Source organism: Struthio camelus, chromosome 3 (genome assembly GCF_040807025.1).
Source record: "Struthio camelus isolate bStrCam1 chromosome 3, bStrCam1.hap1, whole genome shotgun sequence".
NCBI lineage: Eukaryota > Metazoa > Chordata > Aves > Struthioniformes > Struthionidae > Struthio > Struthio camelus.
This window is the reverse complement of record NC_090944.1, coordinates 124,029,311-124,046,252: the sequence shown is the minus strand read 5'-3', so window position 1 is coordinate 124,046,252 and position 16,942 is coordinate 124,029,311. Positions and strand designations below refer to the sequence as shown.

At 52.3% G+C, this 16,942-nt stretch overlaps 1 long non-coding RNA gene across 2 annotated transcripts in view; it reads right to left on the bottom strand.

Annotated features, from left to right (window-relative positions):
- Positions 1-666: 666 nt before the first annotated feature.
- The window catches only part of LOC138066871 (uncharacterized), a 40,064-nt gene continuing 23,788 nt past the window's right edge, over positions 667-16,942 (bottom strand). For both annotated transcript variants that reach the window (XR_011140480.1, XR_011140481.1), the window contains 4 exons: positions 5,100-5,267; positions 4,078-4,236; positions 3,375-3,596; positions 667-3,273 (listed from right to left, as the gene is read on the bottom strand). This is a non-coding gene — a long non-coding RNA (uncharacterized lncRNA). The remainder of the gene's footprint in view (positions 3,274-3,374; positions 3,597-4,077; positions 4,237-5,099; positions 5,268-16,942) is intronic.

Here is a 16,942-nt window from a genome sequence, read left to right as displayed (position 1 = left end):
CCCAGGGCACTCGCCGCTCCCCAGGCCCCCGGAGCGCTGCTGGCTGGTGGCACCAAGAGGCTCCCTCTCCTGAGCATCGCCTCCGAGGAGCCACCACGCCCGTGGGGTGAGGCGCCCACAGGCCCCACGCGTCCCCGATTTCATCCGCAGGACTGAAGACGCCGTTTGTGCTGCTTCCGACAACGTGCAGCTGGAGGCCCCTGGCAGACGGGGCCGGCTGGGGAGATCAGTCAGAGCGTGCTGCAGGAGCCGCCGAAAATCCCGAGTTTTCGGCAGCTGTAGGAGTGGCCATGCTGGATGGAGCCAGGCGTACAAGGAACCAGCACCCTGCCCTGACAGCAGCCTGCAGCGGCCACGCACAGGGCAGACGCACAGAGATACTTAACTGGAAGGAAGGGCCAGCCCATCGGGGATCTGCAGGCCAGAGTCCTGGACAAACCAGTCACTGAATTTGCTGCTTCTGAATTGACTAAAAAGCTCACGGCAACCAAGAGTTCACTGGTGTCCCTTCCCGTTTGTGCAGCTGGCCCGGGGTGGGGAGGGGGAAGGTGCTTGTACAAGCCCATAACCCCTAAAATTGACAGCAGATGCCCAGCCCCCATCCACAGAAAACCTTTTGTCCGTAGGACCTTTAGTTGGAAAAAAATAGAACGAGAAGCTACACAAAGCTGAGCTATATTTAGCAAAACAATGAGAATCAATAATGGCAAGGCAGAAGAAGAAAAGGAGGTGAATGCATTTACTGCCTGAAAACGTGGGAGGCTTGTGGGCAGTTGGCAGGTGAAGCACATTTCCTGTGTTACCCTCCGGACATTAAATTGCTGGAAGGAAAGATTCATCTTTGGGCCTGGGCATCACCGAATTCAGCTGAAGCCCAGACTGTGTCCATCAACCAGCCCATTGCGCTCACCCCAGCGCCTCGGGAATGCGCAGTGCCCGACACAGTGCTGGCACCTGCTCGGAGGTTTTAGTGACAGTTCTTGCCTCCGTTTTCCCATCCCATGAGAAGTCTCTCGCCCTAAGCTGGCAGGTAAAGCTTAGTTCAGGGGCTGTTTTGGTTTCACCCATTGCTCCATGCTGTTCTTGGAGCAGCAAGTGCAGGCGCCGCTATCTTCATCAGAAGGCTGCTTGCTCCTCTGCTGCCACGTGGAGCTATTTTGCCTGGAAAAGGTACAGGACTGAGTAAGACTCGGTCTTTGCCAGCAGAAGGGATAACCACGCGCATAACTATGAATGGTACTTGCAGTTACCATGCACCTTCAAATGCAGGGTATACAGCCGCTGCAGCTCTTCGTATATACGTGTGCCTATACATGGACATTATTTGCCCCAGTGTTTAGGTGCTAACATTTTAAAGTTCAGCGTAAGAGAGACTTTGCCCTCAGTCCCACTTAATCATAAATGTGTACATACATGCGTGCATGTGTTTCCTCAGACCGGATAATTTAATCTTCTTAGTTTCATATTATATAATGGGAGTGCATGTGGGTGTTTTACATCAGGATTCAGCAAGCTTCTTCTTTGTGCCAGATTAAAATGAATCACAGGGAGCTGATCTAGCCCCTGCAAGCACATGGAAATTTGGGTGGGTGCAAATAAGCCCACTGCGAAAGGTTAACGCAGCGCTTAATGGGAGGAAGCAGGCTGACTCGCTGCCTTACTACGCCAGAGCAGAGTTTCCCCAGCAGCGGACGCATCCAGCTCGCGCCCGTCTGGTGCCAGGTGTCTGCCGCTGATAGGACTGTACAAACAGGGAAGACGGCTTGGAGGCAGAGAGAGAAGTAAGAAGACAAGTCCCAAAAGCGCTCAGAAAGGCGGAGTGCATGGTGGACGGGAAGCCATTCCCGGTCAGGTCACCGGCCTCGCAGCAGGGATTCCCCTGGCGTTGCTCCTCGCCTCGGGGAGATGCACAGCCGTACCGCTACTGGCTTTGCTAACACGGGCGCTGTCCTCAGAGAAGGCAAGGCTAGACTTCTAACAGTTTTTTGGAAGCTGAAAGACCGAGGTAGATGCCTCGTGGTGTGTACAGAGGCTGGAGGACAGCTCTGGGAGGAGAGGCGCGGGGTGCTTTCGGTGGTGTCCCTCAGTATCATTTCGTCTCCTGAAAACAACTGAGCCATCTGCTTTGAACTGCCCTCATCGCCCAGACCGTCCAGCTGAAACACAGGACACCAGATGGGGCCATATCTCAGTTCCCGCTGAAGTTTAATCAGGAACGTGTCCACCCGTCTGTCCCTCTCAGACATGCACGTACTTGATACACGCTTCCTGGTCTCGTCCCTACAAAATAAAGGCCAAGGGAAAAAATGAGAGTCCTCAGAGTCCCTCTTGCACCAGATGCGCTAAACCATCTCTGTAAAAGCTCTTCCAGATTCAGCAGATTGAGGTCCAAGTTTTCCCTTCCACGTGCTGGGCCTGGGCTGGTCGTGGTGGGGCCTCGGGTCTCGTGCTGCCCAGCGCTGGGGGATCAGCACCAGGCTGAGCAGAGAGCTAGCGGGACCCGTGCGGGCCTGGCTCTGTATTTTACGCGCTGGTCTGCGAATAAAGAAATCTACAGCGCAGACCTGCAGAAACGGCAAATCCCTTTGGCCTGGGCAGCTTTCACACTGCCGATAGAGAGCTCTTGCCGAAGTCCTTGGGTTTAAAGGGAGGTTAAGGGCTGGCTAGGTGGAAAGCGCGTTCCTTTTTAGATATCTAACTCTTGATACAACCAAGTGCCTGAAAGAGACCTTTGGAGAGGGACCAGGGCTCTCCCTCCTCATCTTCCCCGCTCCAGGACTCCTGCAGCCATCACTGAGGAAAAACAGATCAGATGAACTGTTCACTCGAAGCTTCGACGGCAAGGAAAAACCCGGGCTGCTTTGGCATCTGGGTGGCTGTTTTTGCATCCAGGCTGGCACAGGCAGATAGTTTTGTGGTTCCACCTAGATAACAAACAACCTTTTGGGAGAGAAACTAACAAAAATCCCCAAAGGCGTCTGCGCCGATCACGCGGATTACTTCTCATTGGCTTGGTGAGCACATCAGCCTCAGCCCTGGTAAATTCCCATAGGGAGCCATCGAGATTGATGCTCTTATAATTCGTTTTGGCTCTAAGCCAGTAAGAGATTTATTCATGTGATTAACCATAAGCACGTTAACAGCGCTTTTGGAAGAAAAGGCACACCTCGCATGATTTCCATCAGCGCCACTTGAATGCTTTGCTGGATCAGGCGTGGCCTAGCATGTGTGGGAGCGTTCAGGCATCCCCGTGGTGGATGAACTTTTGTAAGCCTGGAGAGAGATTCGGGATAAAGGGGAGTTATCCAAGGATAGCTGTACCTTGTTCTTGTTTAGTGCAGAGGAGTTGTTTTACCCTGTTCTGTGGCACTTACCTTAATAAGAAAATGTTTTCGTGTGTAGATAAGCCTTTGTATTAACAGCTCAGCTGAAAGTAAGGGAGCCCCCTTAACCCTTCACCTGCTGAGCCACTGCCTCAGAAACCCCCACGTCCCAGCAATCAGGTTTTATTGTGCCCCTGATCATAAAAGGCCAAATTCTCACTCCTCACGTGATGTAAAACAAGAGGAGCTTCCTTGCAGTCCGTGGCTCCACAGCTGTAAGACAGGGCACAGGGACAGAAAATAAAACAGGATCAGATTATACTATTTCATTAGAAATTAGAATGAACTACTCTGTCCTCCCCCTGCCCCAATGATGGGAGCAAGATGCAAGCACTTCAAAGTGCCATGCTTTGCTTTTTGGTTTCAGTCAGTTCTAGTAAAAGGAGCTCGACGTGTCCTGATTTCCACTTCTAGTCCTTGTCCAACGTGCTCACCAGATCCCCCGTTTCATTGTCGCACGTTTTTGCATTAAACACTTGGAACAACTTTGTCATCTGGGGGTAGAAACAGCAGCGCTTAGACTCTCAGCTGGGGTAAACTGATTTCCAGGGAGCTGAGCTGATTGAAACCAGATGAGCTCTCATGGCTTTCTCCCTCCTCCCCCTTAATTCTATAAATCTCTGTAATATTTTGTTTTTCAGGAAAGTATAAAATAATGAAAGACAAAGAAGTAATAACAGCGATTCACTCCTACCTTACAAATTTGTAGCGATCTAGCAGCAAAAGGATGGGAGCAGCATGGGGGTGAGGAGAGGGCCCTTGCTATTCCCGAGGAGGACATCTGCGCCTAAGCGCGGCCACGGCGAAATAAAACTGCTGTGGGGCTGTTGCCGCAGGTTTTCACCCAGCCTGTCTGGAAAATAAGCATTTTCATTACATTTACCTGAAATGATGCGAGTGGCATCGCTCTACTCGCCCGAATTCAAGCACAGCCCGTGATGGGGCAGTAGGGCCAGGAAACACGTGGGCGAAGGATGGGATCGTCGTGCTGACAAGCTCCTCCGCGGGAGCGCTGGGGCCCCAGGCGCTCTGCAGCCGTACGCCTCGCAGCCTCCGTTTGGCCAAGGGGGTAAATAAGGCTGCGAGAGGCGACGTGACTGGTTTGGGGTCACCTCCGGGGTCGCCTCCATTTGGGAAAGGAACTCGAGTGCTCCTGTCTCCCAGCCAGGGCTGCAAATCCTACAGGGAAAGTTTCCTAGTGAAAAAATAAACTCTTTCCCATTTGGAATTTAAAAACAAAACCGTGGAAACATTTCTCTCGATCTAATGTTTTGCAAAAAGTTATTTTAACAAATTTAAATTTGAGGCCCAATTTGACCCACTGGTGCCCTTTGAAATAGTTGAATCCAGGCCACAGTGGCAACCGCGTCGGAGCTGGGGCTCCAGCTCAGGCACCCCTGCAGCGCCTAGGGCATTAAACCACCTCTCCTCAGTTTCCAGTCTCTCCCCAGTTTCTGGGATCTGCACGCATGGGAATGGCTGTGCAGCATGCATTAACTTGCTTTCCACCCTCATGTTTCACGGGCCCCTTAGAAGTAGTTGGCATCCCCCAGGGATGCCATGGACCACAGGATGAAACTGCTGCCATATACAGCCTGCCAGTGGCGTCGCTGCAGACTGCCCCATGCTCCTTTCCCGAGCAAAAGCCACCTGAGCGGCAGCGTGGAGCTTTGAATTGCTCAAAAAATCTCGGAGCTGTTTGTGCACAGCCCTTACCTGTGCTTGACCCAGCATGAACCTCCTCCTCTCCGTGCCTTCCCCAGCTGCAGAGCAGCATCTATTTATTTCCTTGGAAAAGGGGATCTCGTGGTGTGTCATTGTTTCCAGCCCCTTCCGCAGGACCTCTCTGAGCTCATCACATTTCGCAGTGACTTCCAGATGGTGCTTAAAAAGAAAAATCTGATCAACATTTGGTCATCCTGCCCCACGTGCCTGGTTGTGAGGCTGCTGGGCAACAGTAGCAAAAGCAGAAGAAAAAGGGAAGTATTCTATGACCCACATGAAGTGAGAAAGGCAGATACCATTGGCAGCCCCGAGAGCTGCGGTCGCGGCACTGCAGGACCTAGATGTATTGCTAAGGGGACAGGAAAAGCATCTACTTTTGTAACACACCCTTTGGGTTTATTTTACACTAAGAAGGAAGGCTCCAGGGTTGGACCGAGCCCGTAGCCCTCTCCTGAGGTCTGGCCCGTCAGCTGGGCGGCTCCAAGGGTTTCCGTCCAGCTCTGGAGCCCCGGTTCAGCAAAGCCCCTAAGCTTGTCCTGATAATGAAGTTTGTGCTTCAGGGTTTTGCTGAGTTGGGGCCTTTGCTCGCCCGGTGACAGCTGCTACAGATAAGAAGGAGGGAGGAGAGGGGTGGAGGGGGAAGGAAAGGACAGAGTACAGGGACGCGTCTCTGACTCAAAAAACTGAAAATAACCATTCGATAACCCTGTTTTCTGCAATGATTTTCCTTTTTTCTCCATTGCTCGATGCAGTGCAGCTCACTAGCCATTTGCCCATCTTTGGCCAGGTTTCAAGCCAACGTGTGGGCCTGGCCGTGCCCTCCCGCAGCCAACAGGCTGCCCGAGAGCGTTGTCACTCAGAGCCTTGCCTACGTGACAGGGAGAACGGCGAGACGATGTCTGCGAAGTTGTTGACTGACTTTCTGTGTAGACACAGCACGAAACTTGTGGAGGCTGGGGAGAGACGTGGAGAGGATATAAAAGCAGCCCATGCCCTCACTTTCTGTGTTGTTAAATAACAGCGATTCCTTGGGGTTTTTTCTTTCCTGGAGTCCAAAAGCTAGGAGACAGAAACAGCGTGGTCTCTCATCTTCCATGGCCTTCTCACTTACCCGCTGCTCCTGCCGGCAGGGCAGCGTTTCAGAGCCATTCTGCAATAAGGTGACTACTAAGGTGAAGTTCAGCGAGCAACGGAAAATCAGGCCTGAAACCTGGGGTATGGGGGTCTGCCAGGGACATCACACGGCTTGTAATCACGCATAACGTGTCCTGCTAGCACCTTCTCCAGTGCATGTGTCATCTCCATCTTTTTGCTGAACCATCACAGCACTCACATATTTATATATTTCTACACAAACTGCACTCATGACATATATAAAAGGTCACTCCGTAGTGGCTTCGATCTCCCGTCTCTGTAAGGCTTGGTCCGTGCTTACATGATCTGCCAGCGTTGGACAACAGTCAGGAAAACGGAAAAAGGAATCTCCCTTTGCAGCACAGCAGAAGCCCCACTGCGGACACAGGCACGTGGGTAAAATTTGGATTGCAGCAGGTAATCTGCTCTGAAATGGCTCAGACGAGCAGTGGAGCCTCCAAGGCTGCTTCCCTCTGCAGTGAGGGGGAGCTCTGCCGCTGCATCAGGAGGCGAGAGCAAGTCCTGACTGGTTGGCTCCCGGGGCGTGCTGAGGACCCAGCGCTCGCAGCACAGTCAGTGGGAGATGCAAGCGCTCGGCGCAGCTGAGCATCATGCCAGCACAGAAGGACGCATTAAGAACAAAGAGTGTCTGCGTTAATATTTATATTCCATCAGTGTAAGTGAAATGCATTTTGGCCGGAATCTGTCTATGGAAAATATTCTCATTTAAAAGATTGAATCCTGTACTGAATCATCGCATTTCAGCTTTTCATTACACTACGATTTTATTTATTAACAGGTTTATTTCTGTAACAGGGCCTGACATACCCGGCTGCCCCACCATTATTTATGTCCTTTTTACAACCTGGTGGTGAGAGGAGTAGTTCACTGAGAAGACTTGACCTACAGGCAACATCAGCCCTTCACGCTTTATGGCAGGTCATGGACCGCTTAGCACTTGCCCAGCACCACAGAGGTGGTGGCGGCCTGAGAAACACAAGAGGCCACTCCTCTGCCAAAGGGGAAGAGCCAATAAATAAATCCAAGTGTTAGGAAGCTACCAAAACGCAGGAGCTGAGCAGAGACATTTCTTACTCCTGTAAGACCCCACCTCTGCTGTTGCACTTGTTCAACTCTGCTGGCTTAGCAAAAGCAACAAGGCCTGCCACTGTAGGTGCTGCGATAATAGCACAAAAGAGCTTTTCTAATAGTAACACTATTTTTGCACAGACAAGAGACTATGTAAGCCACATACCTCCCAGCATAGCTGAGCCAATGCTCTGTCTTTAGCTGCTATCACTGGGCATGTGAACTACCATGTCCCCAGCACAAAGCAAACCAGAGGCTCAACGTCTCGCTGCAAGGCAGCCTGAGGAGTTGCCCCACCGCAGCTAGATTAATTCCCAAAGAGTCAGAAGAACTGAGGAGAGAAAATCAATACCGAAAGTTTAATGAAGTTAGGAGGATAGTTCCTCACCAAACACTGAGCCCCAAGCTCTACTGATTATTGGATAAAAACCTTTTAAAGTCAGAATAGAAAGAGCTACAGACACGTTGCACATGATGGGGTGAGGACATCTGAAATAGCTTGCACTGTCTCTTTGCACGTGTCCAGGTCCTCTGGCTTTGGGCCATCTGGTTTGGAGAACCAGTTGGAGCACTACGGAGAGAGGTTCTCTAGGTATGAGCTGTCTCTGCACAGACATCAGGGAGTAGGATCCCAGGCCTGGGTGGTGTTTGTCTCTCCCCGGCATGCACGTGTGTGTACCTATGTGCAAGTGGCAGCACGTTCCCGAGTGACTAGGAGTCTGCCCCATCCCGGGCTTGATGAATGGTTCTTGCTGAAGCCTGTTAAATCAAACCATGATGACCTTAGCCCTGGCCTAAAAAGACCTACATCTGTCAAGGAGCAAGAAGTAATCCCATAAAATCCTCAGCTTCCTACTTAAGAGCATAGGCTAGTTATCCTTTGCCTTCTGCCCTGATAGCTCACTAAGGCAGGGATCGATGCACTAATTGCTTCTTTTGGGACCCTGGGAATGAATAGCTAAAGTAGTTGAGCACTGCAGTCCTGTGCCAGCTGCTGCTCGCTCTGAACGGCAGCTCTTCCCTGGCTCTCCAGAGGCTGCAATCTGGGGCCAGCGTGGAGCGATGATTTCTGCTACTGGTGAGGCACCTCATTCCCTGTTCCGTGGCCCACCACCTGGAGCTGGACAGTGGGGAACAAACCAGTTCCCCAATCTGTTGTTGGAGAACGATCCCCTCAGATCTCTTCCCTGTGAGAAGATCCTTCTCCTTGACTGTGAGCACATGATGGCGTGTTCACTCCGTAGGGACCTTCCTCATCTGGACCGGTTATGGATGAGCCTCTCTCCTCCAAGGTTTGGGGCTTGCCAGGAGAAAGGCCAGGCAGAACCGACACTACTCAGAGCTACACTGCAGCGCCATACTTCTCCTCGCCAGCTGCCAGAGACGCACGGTCTTACAGCCTGGGGCCAGTAGAGGATCCCCAGTTCTGCAGGACAGTTCCCAAAGCGGGCAGGGAAAGGGCCTGCACCCCAGCTGCTCAGACCCCTTATGGTTGCAGGCTCGGGACTGGGACACAGTCTTAAATCCACCTCGAAACCCCTTCTTCCAGTAACACCCACGGCGCTCGTTGCTGCAGTTGGGTTTGTACCGGTCTGGGTGCTGCCCGGAGGTTTTTCCATCGCAGGAAGTGGTCTGGCTGCTGCTGTCGGCTGTCAGCTGCATCGTCTGGTCAGCCCTTCGGGGAAGAGCTCAACTTTATCTTAAACCTGTCACCGTTGTTGAAGAGTTTTAATCAGCCAGCTCAGTCGTGCACAAAAGAGGTGCCGAGTTCGCTGCTAACCTAACACTGTTGACTGAAGTGGAATCACACCAGCAGAAAACCAACCCCTTCGCCTCACGGAGGGTGTCTCTACAAGCTGTCGAATAGTGCGAAGATACCCCAGACACAGCGTAGGCCCCTGTCCCCTCTTCAGTTGCGTTAGGTCTGGGCAGTCGCGGGCCTGGCAGGACCAGTTTGATGTGAACCAGGCAGGAGCTGGCAGCCGCGGGCTGCGGCGCGTGCGTGCGCGCGCTGCCTGATTGCTTTGCACGCTGCTGCTGAAATGCAGGCGATGCCCCATCCCGCATAAAGCACGTTAGGGGAAGATTGCCTCGGTGTTTGAACCGGCAGCGTGAGCTGATGCTTGTCCAAGGCTTTAAACTGTTTTGGTCGGCTATCAGGCACATGAAAACTGCGTTTGCTGTCGTGGTGAGGCAGGGCCCGAGCCTGGCAAAGGGGAGGCCTGCGAAGCGCCTGGCTGCAGGAGCGCAGCGCTCCACGGGGCTAATTCCCAGCTCTCCTCCTCCTCGGTGCGTGAGGCAAGGCTTGCGCTTGCGAGCGCACGCAGCGAGCTGCTTTGGATGGCAAGTTCACGCTCCCTGCCGGGGAACAGGCAGCTTTGCAGCCGCCCGGCTTATCGCCTGGCGCTGCAGCCTCACTGCACCGTCTCTCCCCTGCATTGGGGCACATATGTATTCATCTGAGTTTAGAGAACAGACAAGTTATGCTATACAAAATCTATGACAAGCAGAGCAGTGCTGCTTAGCATTTCACAGCTAGGGATAAATTTTAACGTATCATTTTTTCGTGGAGGAGACACTCATTTAGTACTCAAACCGTGGCGGGAAGGTGCTTTCCGGCACAGAGCTCGAACCATAGCCAGCTTTGTCTTGCAGTGGCTATGTTTCTGCAGTGCAGAAAACTATCACCGTTGCTCCCTAAAAAGAGCGCTTGACAGGCGAGGATGCAGGTCGCGAGCACAGCCCCCCACTGTCGCTGCGAGAAGCGGCACTCGTCCCCCCAGCAGTCACTCAAGATGCTCTGGGAGCCCCGGCCGCCTCTGCGGGAAGGTTTGCTGATCAGTTTGTGCTCAGTTTGACAGGTACAGGGAAGAACACGGACCGTCTTCTCCGCTGGGGATTAAATGGGGAATGTAACGAAGCAGGATAGCTCATCGCAACCCCTGCCAGGACTTAGCAGGGTCGCTGGCATCAGGTGATAAACATCTCCAGACCTTCAGAGGGTCCCATTTTTGTATCTTCTTCAGAAGCAAGACAGCCCCCACCCCAACCCACACGCAGGGCCAGGGGGTCACAGGCGGAGCGGCCGGGTCGCTGGGGCACGGTGGGCACCGGGGCAGCCCAGCCGGGGGGGCACCCTGCTGCGGTGCCCAGGGTAGGATGGCTGTGCCGGGAAGGGGTCGTGCTTGACTCAGTCTCCTTCTGGGCTTCCCCTGAGCGACTGCCCCTGGGCAGGGGATGGGGTATGGGCCTGAGCGAGGGCGAGCTTTCTTACGGGAGAGCCAGCTACGGGACTGCCACCAGCACCAGCTGGCGCTCGCTGACCCAGCTGGATTGTGCTGAACTTGCAAGGTCCGAGCGGCGAGACTAGCACGGGGGTTGCACAGGGGTGAGACGCCCGCTCCTGCACGTGCGCCCCAGAAAGCCCTTATCAGCACCAAGGGCAGCCCAGCCTCGCCAGCACCTCCTTTCTCCTTGCTATCGGCCTCTCCATCCTCAGGGTGCGCCTGGAGTGGAGACCTCTGAGGGGGCTCGCGGGGTGGGCACAGCCCCGCTCTGCAGCCTCGAGCTCCCACCAGGCTGATTTTCACTGCCTTTTCCTAGAGGTTGATGTCCCCTGGCAGCACAGCCTGCTCCAGTTGTTCTGGAGAGCGTAAGGCCAGAAAAGAGACCCGTCTTCAGGGAGATATGAGGCGGGCAAGAACAGCAATAGGGCTGCAGAGGTCTTGCTGCTGGCTCCTTTGACAGAAAAGCGATCACTCATGCTCCATCTAAAGGCCTGTGATTTAGTCCCCGGGGACCAACACGGGAAGATCCAAGATAAACAACATCTGTGCATTCACAAATAGGAAATGGAGTTGCTTTCATGTCCTGAGCCTGTTGATTAACCAGGGTTATTGTTTGGCTTGGCTCTCCCTGCTCGGTATCTTGGAAGGAAGGTAACTAAAAGAGATCGTTTGGTTACACTCCCTAAATTCAAGTATCTTTAAATAGTGCACGGGTTTGCATTTTGTCTACAGAGGACTGATGGGAAAAGGTAGCAGAAGAGTGCAGATGGCTATCAGAAGGGAACCTGTGTTTAGTCTGCTTGTGCCAGATGGGAATGGAAAGTTCGCTCCCTTGCCAAGTGTTTAAAAGAGGAAATAGGATGTGATATTCTGCCTCCCACTCCTTTCTCTCCCCTGAAACCAGCATACTACTCTACTTCCACTTGGTGAAAAAAGAAAAAAAAAACATAGCTGTGACTATATAAAGCCTTGGAGATGGCTAGAGACACACCCCATTCCTTTTTAATGTGTTTATCATGCTCAGATGTATGGAACATTACATTTTTATACACAGCTGGGTCCAACGCTACGTAGCACCTGCCTTTCAGTCTCTCACAGTAATCCACGTAACAGAAACAAAACTGCAAACGCCCCAAACTGCAGGGATATTCTGCCGTGGTCTGCCTGTCCCTGGCAAGGGCGAGACAAGCCCCTATCCCAGCTCTCCGGTTCCAACCCCACAACAAGATTCATGCCAAACACCTTGGCTGACAAACCTGTTCGTGAAACCAACCAAAATCTCCAATCTGAAACTCCCATGATTTCTCAAGGCTAATAAATGTGGGTCTGCCTGGAGCTGCTGCAGCCTGGAGGAGTCCTGGGCACGGTGGAGGCTGAGATCCAGTAGGGGCTGAGGGTCATCCAGTTGTTTCAGGGAGTCCCAGGGGTTAACCTCGATGCCACCCGACCAGCATGAGCACTATAACAACCTCAGCGATACTGCACGTGAGTAAACTGTTGGGTTAACCTTGGAAATGTCTTCCGGAAATCAACTGTGAACCACAGAGTCGCAAAACAATTCTGGGCAGGAGGGACTTCTGGAGGTCTCCTGTCCAAGCCCTGCTCAGAGCAAGGCTGACTTTGATCTCCCCTTCGCTTGCTCTTCTCCAGATAGTGGCAAACCCACCTCCATGTGACTTAAAACAATACCCCAATCTCAATAACATCCACCTAGCTAGTCTCAAACAGGGGTACTTCAGCAGTGACCTACAACAGTAGTGTCTATAGGCTGACTTTAATAATTTATTCCCCAGGATAACTACAAAACTACTTCCCGGCACGGTGGCGAGGGTGCTGTGCCATGGCCCGGCGGTCCCAGCGCGGATGGGGACAGGGACGGTGGTGCCCCCGTGGCGGGCAGGGGCGCAGGGTGCCCGAGCCTGCGGTGCGTGAGAAGCCGTGAGCGGCTTGGAGGAACCAGAGATTTAATGAGCAATTTCGATAACGCTCGCAGCTTTCTTGCAAAGCTTGTCGCTACCTCCAGCACTAATTACTGACCGTTTCCGAAGCAGCTGTCTGTGCAGACCGGGGCCCTTCATTAAAGCGACATTGCTGTAGGTAGCAGGCCAATACGCCGGTGGGTGTCTCCTCTGCCCAGAGGGGTCCGTGGTTGTTATTTCTATCTTTTTTTCATGGGGAAAAAGGCAAAGAGCCTGCCTCTCTTCCCCGGGAGAGAGGTGCTGTTGCTCCCATTCCCACAGGACGGGGAGCCCTGGCTCTCACCGGGTGGGAGCGCGATGCCCCACGCTGGGCTGTGGGAGGGGAGGGCGGGGGGCTTGCACTAAGCAGCAACATGGGTGACAGCCTGCCTTGGACACGCAGGAGACCCAATGTGTGTGGGAACACAGACTGGCAAGGCCAGTTCAGGAGAGAGGATCCCTGGAAAGGGGGTAGGAGAGAGAAGGAAAGACCTGGAGCTGGGAGGTGGGGAGAGAAACCTGAGCTCGCCAGGCAGCTGGGACAGGACTGGCAAGAAATTAGAGCTGTCGAGTTAGGACAGGGGAGGGGTTCACATGGGGACAGTCAATCTGAAACACAGGCTGAGCGTCAGAGAGGTTCAGCCCAGAGCCCACCTGGGCAGCGCAGGGCCCTCTGCAGAAGAGCCGCCATAGGGACTTGCTACTCGCTACCCCGACGCTCCCCTTCCTCTACAAAAGGCTGAGGGTAATGCTTATCTTCACCTTACATGGCTTTAAGCTCTGCTGCTATGTAAGAGCCAGGTTTTCTAACTTGCACAGATTGCGGCCACCTCAAACCTGCTGGATGCCGGCATGCTTCTGACAGGGCAGCTCCACTTGCACCCCATGAACTTTGTGTTGAAGCCAAGCGCTTGGATTCAGAGAGGAGCAGCTAACGCTGGAGTCCCCTGGCCCGGGCAGACGACGCTGCGGTCCCCCCAGGCCGAGACAGACCCCTGCAGCCACCCCAGGCTGCTGCCACAGGCATCCTGGCAGGGCTTCACCCCTCGGCTCCAGCCGGAATGGCTTGGGGAGCCAGACTTTAAACAGTATGCGTAGCAGGGAGCTGCTTAGGTAGAGCACAGCTCACTCTGGGATACTGAACGGTAAAGTCCTTCATGTTAGGTGACAAGCTATTAAACAAATGAAGCTGGAAATACAGAAAGCAGCAAAGGGCAAGTTGTCGGGTGGCTGCGGGTTGCACCTGGATGGGGAATGAGGGGCCAAGCACACCCTTGCTGCGGCGATGTTCCTTCAGCGCTTACACGCAGGGGTGAATTTAGCCCTAAGAGTCTTAGTGATGCATCTTGGGAGACTTAGACAGATCCAGGCTTGTGGGGACATGACCCCTGCTGCACTTCCCATGGTCACCTGCCAGTCAGCATTATGTGAGCTGTCAGGCAGCTCGCGGTTGCAACATGTGAGCGCAGGATCACAGGGGCTTGGATTTACAGGAATCAGCTCAGCAGGGGAGACAAGGAGGGGAGAAACCAGCCCAGCCCCTTACTGGATCCAGTCATGCACCTGCACCGAGGCTGCTGAGACAGGACCTAGGTTCTGCCTCAAAGGACAAAGCGCTCTTACAGCAAAGACAAAGGGATGCTATAATGCCACCGATTCCACCTGGCTGTCGGTAAAAATAAGGCCATCCGTAGATGTATTCTCATAGCTGACAAACCTGAAAAAAGGCAGTTAAAACGTCTTACTCTGACTTGCAAAAAATGGCAGCCACAAGGCCAGCACGAGAACTTGGAGGAAGGAGCACCTGCGAAGGCAGCGCCAAGAAGTTTTTCCATAGGAGGATTTGCACACACTGAGCCTTTGCACCCGGATAAGGGAGCTGACTTCAGTGACCACAATCAGCTGAGATGAAAGTTAAAATAAGGCCAACTATAAACTGCACCATAATCCCCCTCAAAGCAGGCCATTGTTAGGACTCAGGACAACGAGGTCCCATTAAAAGGCACCTACCAGTGTGATTTTTCATGGAATTTATTACCTTGCTTAGCCAGGCATTGTCTGCGAGGACTGATCTCCTCTGACCTTCAAAAGGAGATCCAAAGCCATTGCACAGCAGCGTCCATACATGGGAGTTCTGGTGCAGTGACAAGCATTTCCCAGCATTGCCAGCTCCCAGGAGGAGCAGGACAGTGCGTGGTGTGCTCAGCTGCTATCTGGAAAGATAACAACCTGGAAACTTAGAAAGAGAAATCTGTCCATCTCAGAAGTCTGTGAGAAGTAAAGTGCTTGAGCTCAGGAAGGGTGCTGGGAGGGAGGGCAGCTTCAGCCTTCACAGGCAAGTTCTCTGCAAGGGATAGGACACAGGTTCGAGCAGCAAAGCAGAAACCATGGAAATGCCCGCTGTTGTTTGCCTCTTTGGTCTGCATTCCTTTGTCTTTTGCCTACCGCAAAGTCTCAGAGCCATAATTAGGCAGGGACCCGCTGCAAGAGTGCTCAGTCCTAATTGAGCTCTCTCGGAACTAAACCTTTATAGCAACTTTAGGCTAGAACAAAACACAATGTACCCTCCTTTGGTGCAGCTGAGACTATGCCACCCTGAGGCTTGACTCTTCCAGCTTCAGCATGCAAGTACTACTCGGAAACTCAGAGATTAGTTCTTGGCTCCAGCAAACAAACGGTTAAACGACTTGATCCCATTGAATATAATACGAATTTTAAGATGCCATAAACAGCAGTCCTTAGCTGCAGGGCTCAGTTCTGGCTGCAGGTGGTATTGTTAATGGAGAGGAACTGGAGTGAGGCTGCTAGGAAGAAGAAGTTTTCATTATCTGTGCATCTGACTTAGAAAGTAGTGGTATCATTAGTTAAGTCCCCAAAAGAAGTCTAATGGGCCTTCTTTAAAGTGGCAAGGGACAGTAACTGCCCTGTCTCCTGGCAGGCTAAGCTAAAAGGCTCACGTTACAGCAGCGGAAACACACAAGGCCAGATCCAGGCCTTGGCTCATACGCTGGACCTCTTGCTCCTCTTTTATGAACAGCTAGAGGCCTGCAGGGCAGCTGAGGATTTCCTGGTGCTTTTTTGGAAGAGAACCCTCACGGCTGTCTGTCCGTTCCCGTTGCTGCCTGCCTGGTGCCAGAGTGCACCCTGAGGCCATGAGCTGACCCTGGCTTACCCTCGGCCACCCCTGCCACTGTAAGACTAGAGCTCAGGGATGTGGTGAGATCAATCATTTATTCATGGAAAATGCTCTTTTGGATGGAACAAAAATGTTCGTAAATGCCAACCTGAGTCAGCAAAGAGTTATACCAGCATTTCAGACAGGGAGGTTAAAACTGAATATAATGAAACTCTCCTGGCTGACCTCAGAAAACCTCTTTTGGGGTGATTTTTCATTTTGCTGTGAAACCCAAACAACCAGAAATGTTCACTTCAGATTGATCTAAAATGAACCAAGTTGGCCTTCCTTCTGATTTGATTAATAGACTGAACAATTCATTACTGGTGCAGTTTTAGTAACAGACCCCGAAAAGCCAGGAACTGCCTTGGACTACAGGCTAGCCATGGCTGGAGCCTCCAGGGAGGCTGGAGAGCAGAAAGGTGTCCCAGCACGACTTGTATACGCTGCATCACCACGTGCTCAGCAGAGCTGCCCAAAGCCCGCAGAGCTATTCAGGCATCTCAAAGCCCGAGCCCTGTGTGTCCCAGCTTGATGGTACCCTTCATTGCTTGGAGGTGGCTCGCAGAGCGTACGCATTCCTAGTTGCAGCAGGCTTTACGAGAAAGAGCAAAGTAAGCCTGGAGCATTTGGGGTGGGGATGGAGAGAGGAAAGAATGGCAGCACTTCTTCAGTTAAAATTATTTTAAAATGTTGAAATGTTTTTAAAATACAAAAGGCTGCTAAGTAGAACTGGCCAAAAAAACAACATGAAAACATAACAGCAACTCCCCTGTCCTTTCTTATGCTCTGCTGTTTTCCATCCTCAGAAGATAAAGCCCAAAGCCAGAGAATCAACCTCGCTTCCAAAGGGGTTGTGATTTGCAAGAGTAAAGGGCTGCAGCAGAAGCAGAGTAACATCGTACAGCAAAATCTCTTTTTGGGGGGGAATAGGGAAGGAGGGAGGTTATAATTTTGTCTTGTCTTCATTTCACTCTTCCCACCCTCAAGCCCTTCTCCTACCAGTAAATTTACCTGGTACATCTGTGAGCAGGCCACAAGAGCCCACAAACTCAAAGAACCAAATGAGCACCAGCAGCACATTTGTCAAAAACAAAACCTGTGTTTATTCTGGGATCAAAGACCTCAGAGGATATTTGAAACAAGCAGGAGTTGTTAACGGCTGTTCTCCTCTCCCCTAGCAGACACTTT